General features: G+C 44.7%; 1 pseudogene across 1 annotated transcript in view; it reads right to left on the bottom strand.

Annotated features, from left to right (window-relative positions):
- The window catches only part of LOC311247056 (C-myc promoter-binding protein-like), a 102,809-nt pseudogene that overhangs the window by 82,389 nt on the left and 6,793 nt on the right, over nt 1–13,627 (bottom strand). The window contains exon 5 of the transcript XR_014621009.1: nt 12,803–12,903. The product of XR_014621009.1 is annotated as a C-myc promoter-binding protein-like (transcript). The remainder of the gene's footprint in view (nt 1–12,802; nt 12,904–13,627) is intronic.

The raw sequence follows: 13,627 nt of genomic DNA, 5'->3' as shown, positions 1-13,627 counted from the left end.
AAGGAGGAGGAGGAGAGGTAGAAGGAGGAGGAGAGGTAGAAGGAGGAGGAGGAGAGGTAGAAGGAGGATGAGGAGAGGTAGAAGGAGGAGGAGGAGAGGGAGGAGGAGGAGGAGAGGTAGGAGGATGAGGAGGAGAGGTAGAAGGAGGATGAGGAGAGGTAGGAGGAGGAGGAGGAGAGGTAGAAGGAGGATGAGGAGAGGTAGAAGGAGGAGGAGGAGAGGTAGAAGGAGGAGGAGGAGAGGTAGGAGGATGAGGAGAGGTAGGAGGATGAGGAGGAGAGGTAGAAGGAGGAGGAGGAGAGGTAGAAGGAGGAGGAGGAGAGGTAGAAGGATGAGGAGGAGAGGGAGGAGGAGGAGGAGAGGTAGGAGGATGAGGAGGAGAGGTAGAAGGAGGAGGAGGAGAGGGAGGAGGAGGAGGAGGAGAGGTAGAAGGAGGAGGAGGAGAGGTAGGAGGAGGAGGAGGAGAGGTAGGAGGATGAGGAGGAGAGGTAGAAGGAGGAGGAGGAGAGGTAGGAGGATGAGGAGAGGTAGAAGGAGGAGGAGGAGAGGTAGAAGGAGGATGAGGAGAGGTAGAAGGATGAGGAGGAGAGGTAGGAGGATGAGGAGAGGTAGAAGGAGGAGGAGGAGAGGTAGAAGGAGGAGGAGGAGAGGTAGAAGGAGGAGGAGGAGAGGTAGAAGGAGGAGGAGGAGAGGTAGGAGGATGAGGAGAGGTAGAAGGAGGAGGAGGAGAGGTAGAAGGAGGATGAGAGGTAGGAGGAGGAGAGGAGAGGTAGAAGGAGGAGGAGGAGAGGTAGAAGGAGGAGGAGGAGGAGAGGTAGAAGGAGGATGAGGAGAGGTAGGAGGATGAGGAGGAGAGGTAGAAGGAGGAGGAGGAGGAGAGGTAGAAGGGAGGAGGAGGGGAGAGGTAGAAGGAGGAGGAGGAGAGTAGAAGGAGGAGGAGGAGGAGAGAGGTAGAAGGAGGAGGAGGAGGTAGAAGGAGGATGAGTGGTTGGGTGGAGGGTGGTGGAGGGTAGAGGTGGTTGAGGTGGTTGTTGGAGGTGAGGAGGAGTGTGAAGGAGGTGGTGGTGAGGTTTAGGGAGGAGGAGGAGAGGTAGAAGGAGGATGAGGAGAGGTAAGGAGGATGGGAGGAGAGGTAGATGGAGGTTGAGGTGGATTGGTGGAGGATGTGTTGGTAGAAGGATGATGAGGAGAGGTAGAAGGAGGAGGAGAGGTAGAAGGTTGGTTGTGGTGGTGGTTGGGGAGCTGACGGAGAGGTAGAAGGAGGATGAGGAGGAGAGGTAGAAGGAGGATGAGGAGAGGTAGGAGGAGGAGGAGAGGTAGAAGGATGATGAGGAGAGGTAGAAGGATGAGGAGGAGAGGTAGGAGGAGGAGGAGAGGTAGAAGGATGATGAGGAGAGGTAGAAGGATGAGGAGGAGAGGTAGAAGGATGATGAGGAGAGGTAGGAGGAGGAGGAGGAGGAGAGGTAGAAGGATGAGGAGAGGTAGAAGGATGATGAGGAGAGGTAGAAGGATGAGGAGGAGAGGTAGAAGGATGATGAGGAGAGGTAGAAGGATGAGGAGGAGAGGTAGGAGGAGGAGGAGAGGTAGAAGGATGAGGAGGAGAGGTAGAAGGAGGAGGAGGAGAGGTAGAAGGAGGAGGAGAGGTAGAAGGATGATGAGGAGAGGTAGAAGGATGAGGAGGAGAGGTAGAAGGATGATGAGGAGAGGTAGAAGGATGAGGAGGAGAGGTAGGAGGAGGAGGAGAGGTAGAAGGATGAGGAGGAGAGGTAGAAGGAGGAGGAGGAGAGGTTGAGGGACAGTGATACGAGTAGGTAGTGATACACTGGTAAACTTTTTAGCCAACATGATAGGCAATGTGATAGGGAAATGTTGATAAGAGTAATGTGATAGGGCAATGTAATAGAGTAATGTAATAGGGTAATGTAATAAAGTAATGTGATAAAGTAATGTGATAGAGTAATGTAATAGGGTAATGTAATAAAGTAATGTAATAGGGTAATGTAATACAGTAATATGATAGGGTAATGTAATAAAGTAATGTAATAGGGTAATAGGGTAATGTAATAAAGTAATGTGATAGGGTAATGTAATAGGGTAATGTAATAAAGTAATGTGATAGGGTAATGTAATAGGGTAATGTAATAGAGTAATGTAATAGGGTAATGTAATAAAGTAATGTAATAAATTAATGTAATCGGGTAAAGTAATAAAGTAATGTGATAGGGTAAATGTAATAGGGTAATGTAATCAAGTAATGTAATAGAGTAATGTAATAGGGTAATATAATAAAGTAATGTAATAGGGTAATGTAATAAAGTAATGTGATAGGGTAATTATATATATTTTTTTACAATTGTTTAGCATTTTTACAGCTTTATTGGTCACGCAGGACCGACAGAGGAGAGGGCGAACGGGAGAAGAGGTGGGGAGGATGCGTGTATCACTTCCGCAACGGATTTAGTCGGATTTCGGTTTCCGGGTTCGCCTGATTGGCCGCGACGGCCACGTGACACGCCGTGGCACGCCCCCGCTGCAGCGGCAGACTCGGCAGGCTTGCCGCTGCGCCCTGCTGTGGCGAGACGCTGGAGTTCACTTCCCCTTTCACATCGCACCACGCTTATGCTGTCTAGCACAGTCTCTAACAGTAACAGTAAGAAGCATTTTGGATAAAAGTATTCTGTACGTCTGTATGACAACAATGTATGTCTTTCAAATGTTAAATGATTAAATGATACACACTGAAATCTACGCTCTCTCATCCTGCTTTCCACAATGCAACAATATTATTAAACAGCAGCTCTGTCATTGAAGTGGGAAAAGTGAGCCGTATTGTATATTAGTACATTGCATAGTATATTGTATATTGTATGGTAACTCAGTTACTTCTATTCTGCATCGAACATTGTACATATGTCTATACTGAACAGCACAGAGCTGCTGTTTAATAATATTGTCGCGTTGTGGAAAGCAGGATGAGAGAGCGTAGATTTCAGTGTGTATCATTTAATCATTTAACATTTGAAAGGCTTACATTATTGTCATACAGAAGTACAGAATACTTTTATCCAAAATGCTTCTTACTGTTACTGTGCTAGACAGCATAAGCGTGGCGCGATGTGAAAGGGGAAGTGAACTCCAGCGTCTCGCCACAGCAGGGCGCAGCGGCAAGCCTGCCGAGTCAGCCGCTGCCGCGGGGGCGTGCCACGGCGTGTCACGTGGCCGTCGCGGCCAATCAGGCGAACCCGGAAACCGAAATCCGACTAAATCCGTTGCGGAAGTGATACACGCGGGGAGGACATGCGACAAATAACGAAGGGAGCTGGGATCGAACCCGGGTCGGCCGCGTAGGTGCGCGAGGCACTATGGTATGCGCCACGAGGGCGCCCCGTGATAGGGTAATTGAATAGGGTAATGTGATAGGTAATGTAATAGGGTAATGTAATAAAGTATAATAGGGTAATGTAATAAAGTAATGCGATAGGGTAATTGAATAGGGTAATGTAATAGGTACTGTAATAAAGTAATGTGATAGGGTAATGTAATAGGGTAATGTAATAAAGTAATGTAATAGGGTAATGTAATAAAGTAATGTGACAGGGTAATGTAATAGGTAATGTAATAAAGTAATGTGATAGGGTAATGTAATAGGGTAATGTAATAAAGTAATGTGACAGGGTAATGTAATAGGTAATGTAATAAAGTAATGTGATAGGGTAATGTAATAGGGTAATGTAATAAAGTAATGTAATAGGGTAATGTAATAAAGTAATGTGATATGTAATGTAATAGGGTAATGTAATAAAGTAATGTAATAGGGTAATGTAATAAAGTAATGTAATAGGGTAATGTAATAAAGTAATGTGATAGGGTAATGTAATAGGGTAATGTAATAAAGTAATGTGATAGGGTAATGTAATAGGGTAATGTAATAAAGTAATGTGATAGGGTAATGTAATAGGGTAATGTGATAAAGTAATGTGATAGGGTAATGTAATAAGGTAATGTGATAAAGTAATGTAATATGGTAATGTAATAAAGTAATGTGATAGGGTAATGTAATAAAGTAATGTGATAGGGTAATGTGATAAAGTAATGTAATAGGGTAATGTAATAGGGTAATGTGATAGAGTAATGTAATAAAGTAATGTAATAAAGTAATGTGATAAAGTAATGTGATAGGGTAATGTAATAGGGTAATGTGATAAAGTAATGTGATAGGGTAATGTAATAAGGTAATGTGATAAAGTAATGTAATATGGTAATGTAATAAAGTAATGTGATAGGGTAATGTAATAAAGTAATGTGATAGGGTAATGTAATAAAGTAATGTAATAGGGAAATGTAATAGGGTAATGTGATAGAGTAATGTAATAAAGTAATGTGATAAAGTAATGTGATAAAGTAATGTGATAGTAGTAAATGACCAAACCGAGCTGGATCCTGGTGCACTGAGCTGGATCATGTTAGAGGGTTGGGTACTGTTCACATTTGAATCGATACCGGTACCCAACGGTACCTTTTTTCTGTACTTTAGTCTCTAAAAATGTAATCTACCTACCTCAGTTGTAGAAAATGTGTTCAAACTTCTAATTATTTATTATCATTATTATTTATTTAGAACAATTTGTTAATATATATACAATATATAATATTGCAGCGAGCGTTGTCTGCATTTAGCTTTGTAAAGTGTAACCACACTTGCAACCGTTTTCGGCTTTGCCATTGCCCCGACTGCTTTGTTCTTGAATCAAGTAAAATCCTAGGTAAGCGCGTATTGTGCGTGTGAGCGTTGACGTGAACGTGCGGCACACTTCATAGGTTTCGTGGGAAAAACGAAACGTTGACGTCATCGGACTTACATTTTGTTTACAGTACCGAAATGTGGCACCCGTGGATCTCACGTGAATCGGTACTCGGTAGTACCGACGTGATTGGGTCGGTACCCTTAACCCTTTCACTGCCACACGACAGAAGGTTAGCATCGCCGTCGGTTGTGTGATAGTAAAGGGCTAACCTTCTGTATTGTCACAGTGAAAGGGTTAACCGGCTGTCGTGTGGCAGTGAAAGGGTTAAAAGTACCGGATTCGGTACCCATCGCTAGCAGTGCACAACGGTTCTGGTTTGAAAGCACATTAACTGGAAACTAGCAACACACGTACATTTTGTCCTACAGTTTACACATATACAAACACAATCACTCATACATATCTACTGGCAATGGTGACAGTATTGCACAAACCCTATGATGACCAATAACCTATATTACACCTGGGGCTGTCACTTTTCCCCCAAATCAAGTTTGAACAAATCAGAAGTAAAAGGGAGTTTGTTCAAAGCTATTTGAACTTTTATGTAAGCAGAATAATCATTACCCCCCATAGCCCTGTGCCTTTTTATAATGGCAAGCAATCTCAAAATCAATTATTGTCATCGGTTTGGATAGTTGCCTCTAGCCTACTCGAGAGAGAGAAAGATGGGGAGAGAGTGCGTGTGTGTATGTGTGTGTGTGTGTGTGTAAGAGAGAGAAAGGTAGCGAGAGAGTGCACGCGTGTGTGTGTGTGTGTGTGTGTGTGTGTGTGTGTGTGTGTGTGTAAGAGAGAGAAAAAGATAGTGAAAGAATGAGTGTGTGTGTGTGTGTGTGTGTGTGTGTGTGTGTGTGTGTGTGTGTGTGTGTGTGTGTGTGTGTGTGTGTGTGTGTGTGTGTGTGTGTGTGTGTGTGTGTGTGTGTAAGAGAAAGAAAGATTGTGAGAGAGAGTGTGTGTGTGTGTAAGAGAGAGGAAGATAGTGAGAGAGTTTGTGTGTGTGTGTGTGTGTGTGTGTGTGTGTGTGTGTGTGTGTGTGTGTGTGTGTATGTGTGACTGTGTGTAAGAGAAAGAAAGATAGTGACAGAGTGTGTGGGTGTGTGTGTAAGAGAGAGAGAGAAAGAGAGAGTGTGTGTGTAAGAGAGAGAGAAAGAGAGTGTGTGTGTATAAGAGAGAGAGAGAAAGAGAGAGTAGGTGAGTGAGCAATAGTGCTAATGGCAGGTACATCACAATTAGGAACACACATTTTCTTTTCACACATTTTACAGTCTATGGAAGGAACTCATTTCTGGTGAAAGAACATCACGGTTGATGAGACATCAGACATCATGTTTGTTCTGAAGGATCAGATTAAACCGAATATATATATTTATTTATATATATATATTTAATTGTATTTGTATATCCCCTGATATCCCTTGTATATTCCTTGTACAATATGCATTGAATATCCCTTCTAGTCTACTGAACATCCCATAATAGTCTCCATTCTACCATTGGACGAGACCTTGGTGCCAGGTCGCCATACCCCTCAGACCAGGTTCAATCGTACCGCTCAACATGTATGGACAAGTCCTAGTTCCGCGTAGGAATATGTCTACCGCACCACTAATGGTACTATTTGTTCATAGTGCGTATATATACTGCGCTATTAAAGTAGAGCTTTCTTTTAGTCCAGTTCCTTACCCTCCAACAGAGTGACAGACGCAAAAGCCTCCCCGCGAACCACGTGTGGGCAGTAAGGCCAATTCGGCCCAGTATCGGCATTGAGACATCGTGTATATTAATATTTGAATAGTCATATTTGGCACTATATCGTCGAGTTGGACGTATTCTATTAAGCTAATAATAGTCTATTCATATGTAGTGCCTCGTGCGGTAAGAGTTCTATAGTAATCAGCACCCCCATCGTTTCGGGCATCAGCTGGACGCTTATCCAGGGTGGTTGACCCCACGTGAAGCTGCACCCGAGGAGCTCCAGGCCAAAGAGCGAGTGGACCTGTATATTGGATTATTCTACCGACGACGGCTAGCCTTCCCCGGCTTGGATTATGCTTTGAGTACTTTGATTATTCTATGGATAAAGGCCAACACTGCGGTGTGTTGGAAATACCCCCCCCGGAGAGGACGACAGGTGAGAAGACGCTCTACACGACGAGGTCGCCTCACGTCTCTCCATCGTGGACCGGAGGACGCCGGCCACAGAGAGTCCAACTGCTTTCATCTGTGGATCGAGGATCGCTGGGCACCGGGTCGCACGACTGTGGGCTCTCCCAGGATACCCTCGGCCAGACGGGATACAGCCAGACTCTACCCCCCCCCCTCCAGCTGTCCTACAAGCAGTCGGAACCTTCCCCTAGTGTATCCAGCTATATAATCATTCAAGTATCATTGCTATTGTTCCCTAAATATTCCAGGTTGTATATTTGCTTCCTGCGCAATCAGAGATTGGACATTCGATATTGATCTACCTACGAATACTCATTTGCCATAAAAGTGCATACTATTTCAAATCATAAATGTAATTAAGTGATCGTTGTACATACCTTTTGCTATGTATTATTATTAAACGCAGACTTTCGACTTGGTACATTTGTGTTGGATCCGTTTCATCAGGTGGGAGTGTTTATCATAATTATTTATACCTAGTACTGGGTGGCCAGAGTCTAAAGTACAAGAGGTAGTGGTAGTAAGTATCATATCTAACAATACAGTCAGGGAATTGTACCCCTCAGTTACAATGTTATTCATGGCTCCTGTAGTGAGTTTACATGAACTCAGGCAACCCCAAATTACAGTTCCCATCGCTGCTGTGCTCAGCAGTCAGTCAAGCAGTGAGGAGACACGGAGAGATGAAGAGATGAAGCAGACAGAGAGGCGAGATGGAGAGAAGCAGAGAGAGACATAGAGGAGAGATGGAGAGACAGAGAGGAGAGGAGAGATGAAGAGAAGCAGACAGAGAGGAGAGATGGAGAGAAGCAGAGAGAGAGGAGAGATGGAGAGAGGCAGACAGAGAGGAGAGGAGAGATGGAGAGAACCAGACAGAGAGGAGAGATGGAGAGAGACAGAGGAGAGATGGAGAGAAGCAGAGAGAGAGAGGAGAAAAGCAGACAGAGGAGAGATGGAGAGAAGCAGAGAGGAGAGATGGAGAGAAGCAGAGAGAGGAGAGATGGAGAGAAGCAGACAGAGGAGAGATGGAGAGAAGCAGACAGAGGAGAGATGGAGAAAAGCAGAGAGAGGAGAGATGGAGAGAATGGAGAGAAACAGACAGAGAGACAGAGAGGAGAGATGGAGAGAAACAGACAGAAAGACAGAGGAGAGAAACAGACAGAAAGACACAGATGGAGAGAAACAGACCAAGAGGAGAGATGGAGAGAAACAGACAGTGAACATTTTACCAGGTCCGATCGATCGTTCTGATTTTCGAACAAAAAGTGACAGCCTATTAGCATTGTGAGTCATAATGGACACAGGCAGGAATGAATGTTTATAATTGTGTATTAGCATAACTTTCACGGCAGTCTGCACCAGATAGGCAATTTGTGATTTCAACTGCACAGATAAGCATCATATCCTATAATACTCTATACTACAGCAGCTTAAGAGATGGTGGTTAGGGGAGCTCCAGTAGCTCATCGCGTATCTCGGCGCTATTTCGGCGTCGGGGACAACCGTGCGCGTCACGGATCTGGGGTACACGAGTTCGACTCCCGGACTCGCCGTATTTTCTCAGAGTGTCTTCCCCTATCTATATCCCATTCAACCTGTTTCTGTCGGTCATGCTTGACCAGAAAAAAATAAAAAAGCGATAAACGCTAAAAAGAACCAGCTGTCTGGTCAAAGTTTCAAAAAAAAAAAGGAGATGGTGGTTAACACTGTCATCTCACAGCAAGAAGGTCCTGGGTTCGATTCCCGCTTGGGGACCAGGTTGCTGGGTTGCCAGGTACCCAGGTGGCGTCTATACTTCCCACAAGCAAGTTGTCCTTCCGCGTTGCTCTGATTGGCCACTGACGTTTCTGGTCGTGTGACATGTGCGCCAATCGCATGACGAGCAGTGTCTTAGCCCATTTCCGCGTCGAACAGCCTGCAAACGACCTAACGCCTAGTTTATCACTGGTTAAGCTTAGGCGACTCTTTCGCAGTTGGTTAAGGTTAGAGTTTGGAATCAGGGCTGGCGTTCCATCGCCCTGCTCTAAGACAAACTCTAACCTTAACCAACTTCGAAACAGCGCCTAAGCTTAACCGTCCCAAGAACTTGCCGTAACACGATTGGGCGCACATGTCACATGACCAGAAACGTCAGTGGCCAATCAGATCGTGCAAAAGGACAACTTGCTTGCGGGAAGTATAGACGCACCCAGGTGGGGTATCTCCCGGGCCTTTCTGTGTGGAGTTTGCATGTTCTCCCCGTGCTCGCAAGGGTTTCCCCTCCAGAAAAAGAGATAAACCCAATGGAAAAACATGCAGAACAGATCGCTAACGCTGTCGCGTCCCTGAGGAAGACGGACAGGAGCACTTGGATTGGTCCCCGGTGAAGGATGTCTATGTTTTTCAATGTGTATATAATGTAAAATATTGGTGGATGACAGCATCTACTTATAGCCATCTCAGAGGAGGAGGACAACAGAGAGTCAGTGTGTTAGCAGCAAGCAGGGTGTGTGTGCATGCCAAGGTCGTTCAGCAGGTTCGTAACCAAAACATTGCACTGAGAGCAGGCGGGTTTGGAGCTAGGAAGTTAATATCAACATCACCGCTGCCATAGTGATTTGGGTCAAAAGACAGCATGTCACATAGCAACGAGAAGAGGGGCCAGGCCTGTCGTTGCTATGGCGAAGACATTATGATGTGAGTTTCTTCCGGGTGTAAGTTAGATTCAGATACGAGGCACAGACGAGAAGAAGCTTGATCAGAGACTTTGAAACGACCCCCCCCCCCTTCCCTCGCGGCGAAGGGTGGAGGGGAGGACTGACGTGGCACAACAACAGGGAAGGCTTTTGGATAACAGCTAGGCCGCGACGACCACCGAGCGGGGTGATAGGAGAGATCATTAGAATAATGAATTTAGTTTCTTCCATTAGACTTTTCAAGGATGATACAGAACTGGTTTCCATCCGATTACGAGGCTTTGTTTATGGAATAAACAACGTTTTCCAAGAAAGGTATCACCTTGCCAGTGTTGAATTCTTATGATTACGGATTGCATATAAGGGGGATGACCACGATGTACAGCCAGTATGAGAAGGTCGAGAGATAAACACAACGCAGAAACTACACAAACACAGATGAAGAGGTGATACTGGCTGATTATGGTCGAAATCTAACACCGGGGTGCGGCCCGACGCCTCTGCCCATGTCTGCTCCCGGCTGCTGGGGGGAAGGACAACAGGATGGGTCAAGCGCAGAGAGGCATTTAATCCGCGACCCCCAAAAAATGCATGTGTGTGTTTCCTATGTGTGTAGCCCATCGCATGTCTGTGTCGCTGCACAACTACGTTGCAATGTGTGCTACGAATAAAGACTTCTTCAAAGTCCAGTTTAATCTTAATCTTAAGAGTTTCTAGCTTTAGGAAACAGTGGGACACAGACTGAACTGTCCTGGGGTGCAGGAATAACATGTGGATTCTGGGAAACCCTCTCTGCGCCACCCCCACGCCCCCATGCCTCAAAAAGATCCGCCATCAGCTCTATTTAAAAATACTTCAAAATGTTCAGTTGCTATTGTATGCACTTATGTGTTTCATTACACATAGTGCATGCTTACCAACTGTTCTTCTGTTTTATTGCAACACTACTATCACTGACATCTAAGAAGGGAGATCCCCCCTTGAACGGCGCTTCTAATGTTTCTTTCCTCCACATTTTTTCCTATTGCTAGGTTTTAGTGAGTTTTTCCTTACCTTCGCGAGTGTTGTATTCATTTATTTAATTTAAATTTTTTGGACTTTATGGTGTTTTTGTTTTGTTCTTGATTTATTGTGATGTTTCTTCTTGACTTGTTTAAAGAAGACGTGTCCGGCCCATGGGGACATTAACTTGTGTTGTCGGACCTTGCAAATAAATTTGATTTGAAAAACACTCGACATTCCCCTTTAACCCTTTCACTACCACACTACATACGGTTAACCTTTCACTACCACACTACAATCAGTTAATGCTTTCACTACCACACTACAGAAGGTTAACCTTTCACTACCACACTACATAAGGTTAACCCTTTCACTACCACACTACAGACGGTTAACCTTTCACTACCACACTACAATCAGTTAATGCTTTCACTACCACACTACAGAAGGTTAACCTTTCACTACCACACTACATAAGGTTAACCCTTTCACTACCACACTACAGACGGTTAACCTTTCACTACCACACTACAGACGGTTAACCGTCTGTAGTGTGGTAGTGAAAGGTTAACCGTCTGTAGTGTGGTAGTGAAAGGGTTAACCTTCTGTAGTGTGGCAGTGAAGGGGTTAACCCTTTGTCGTGTAGCAGTGAAAAGGGTTAACCCTTTGTCGTGTAGCAGTGAAAAGGGTTAACCTTCTGTATTGTCACAGTGAAAGGGTTAACCCTTTGGCAGTGTGGCAGTGAAAGGGTTAAGGATACAGGTGAGCAGAACAGACACCATGAAGCCTCAGCAGAACAGACACCATGACTTAGCAGAACAGACACCATGAAGCCTCAGCAGAACAGACACCATGACTCAGCAGAACAGACACCATGAAGCCTCAGCAGAACAGACACAATGACTTAGCAGAACAGACACCATGAAGCCTCAGCAGAACAGACACCATGAAGCCTCAGCAGAACAGACACCATGAAGCCTCAGCAGAACAGACACCATGAAGCCTCAGCAGAACAGACACCATGAAGCCTCAGCAGAACAGACACCATGAAGCCTCAGCAGAACAGACACCATGACTCAGCAGAACAGACACCATGAAGCCTCAGCAGAACAGACACCATGAAGCCTCAGCAGAACAGACACCATGACTCAGCAGAACAGACACCATGACTCAGCAGAACACGATGAGAGGTTTCCCTCAGAGACGACCGGCTCCACGACGGAGTCAAGCCCATTGGACAGTCTCCAAAAAGGAGCCTAGGATGCTATTGGCTCAGCCTAAGCCAATGGGTTTCAATCTGCTGTTCAGACCTCCAGGAATAATCCATTTCACGGAGAGGTTCACCGAAAGTGCAGCCGACCTCGCCTTTTGAAAATGACGAATGCAGATGGAGCTCTTTTCTTTCTTTAAGTCCTTTGTTCTACATTTCTAGATCCTTTGCAATAGATATGAGGGATACTGACGACGATAACGTTTTTTTTTTTTTACACGTTAACCCTTTCACGTTAACCCTTAACCTTCTGTAATGTGGTAGTGAAAGTTTAACCTTCTGTATATATAGTGTGGTAGTGAAAGGGTTAAGGGTGGCGACCGAACAGGAGGACGTGGAGGAGTCATGTGGTGCCGACGGAGGGAGAATGGATGCAGGTGATCCATGAGATCTATGTGATGGAAAGCTTGATGTACGCACTGAGACTACAGAGGGAGAGGTTTGAGGAGAGGTGGGGGAGGTGGCAGGAGTTGGTCAGGCCCATGACGACAGAATGTGTGTCACTTGTGTGAAAACATCTCTAGTTTGGCGCCGAGGTGAGTGGCAGCGTATCTTACCTGTTTACACTGTTTATTTAAACTTTTTCTACTGTACTATAATTTCATTGCCTATATTTATGTCTTCCTACTATTACCCTGCCCATACCTATACCTCCGCTCCCCCCTCCCCATGCTGACACAGTATGATGCCTGAATTTCCCCAAGGGGATCAATAAAGGAATATCTTATCTTAATATGAAGAGAAAAGAATGGTGAATGTTTTGTGTTAGTTTTAATTTATTTTGTTTGTTATTTTTTCCTCTTTTTTTGAGTGCCGTTTCTGTTTAGTCGTTTTGTATTAAAATAGACAGTTCCGTCCGTTCACACATAGGTTCCAACGCTCACCGTCAATCAGCTGCTGGTAGAGATTGCTCAGCACGTTCATCAGGTTCTTGCAGGCCTTCTTGGGCAGGACCTTCCACGTCAGAGCCCGCTTGTCCTCGTTGCTGGAGAAGCAGCAGAAGCAGAGAGTCAGCTCTGGATCACCGCGGAGGCCAGAACAAATATGACAGGTGGGAGAAGGAGCGTCTCTCAGACAGACAGACAGACAGACAGACAGACAGACAGACAGACAGACAGACAGACAGACAGACAGAGAGAGAGAGAGAGAGAGAGAGAGAGAGAGAGAGAGAGAGAGAGAGAGGACCACCCTGCAGCAGCCTGGCTGCTCGACCAGCAGGCTGTGACCGTGACGGAAGCCGTTACTGACCTAACCTGACCCGCCACAGAATTGCCTTCCCATCATTTTAAAATGAGTCTGACACCAAACGAAAAACTATTTCATTTCAGACTTTTTAGAAAATGGACTTGGTCTTCTAAACTTAGAACTCATGAGCCGGCATTTGGAGGGAGGAGAGAGTCAACAGAGAGCAGAGAGGAATTCACATAATAATAATAATAATAATAATAATAATAATAATAATAATAATAATAATAATAATAATAATAAAATAATAATAATAATAATAATAATAATAATAATAATAATAATAATAATAATAATAATAATAATACATAATTTAACACTTTGGACGCCACAGTGATATGCATGATGTGTTGTTAAAAGCGCGAAGCTCTAAAATATAGGAATACGTGGCGGTGTTTGCAGGTGTGTAAAACTGCCAGTTTTATTTGTAAATATTGGAAACGGAGATAATATTTTGACATCGG

The sequence above is a fragment of the Notolepis coatsorum genome (assembly GCF_963971535.1).
Source record: "Notolepis coatsorum genome assembly, chromosome: 20".
NCBI classification, from domain to species: Eukaryota; Metazoa; Chordata; class Actinopteri; order Aulopiformes; family Paralepididae; genus Notolepis; species Notolepis coatsorum.
This window is presented reverse-complemented; position numbering and strand designations above follow the sequence as displayed.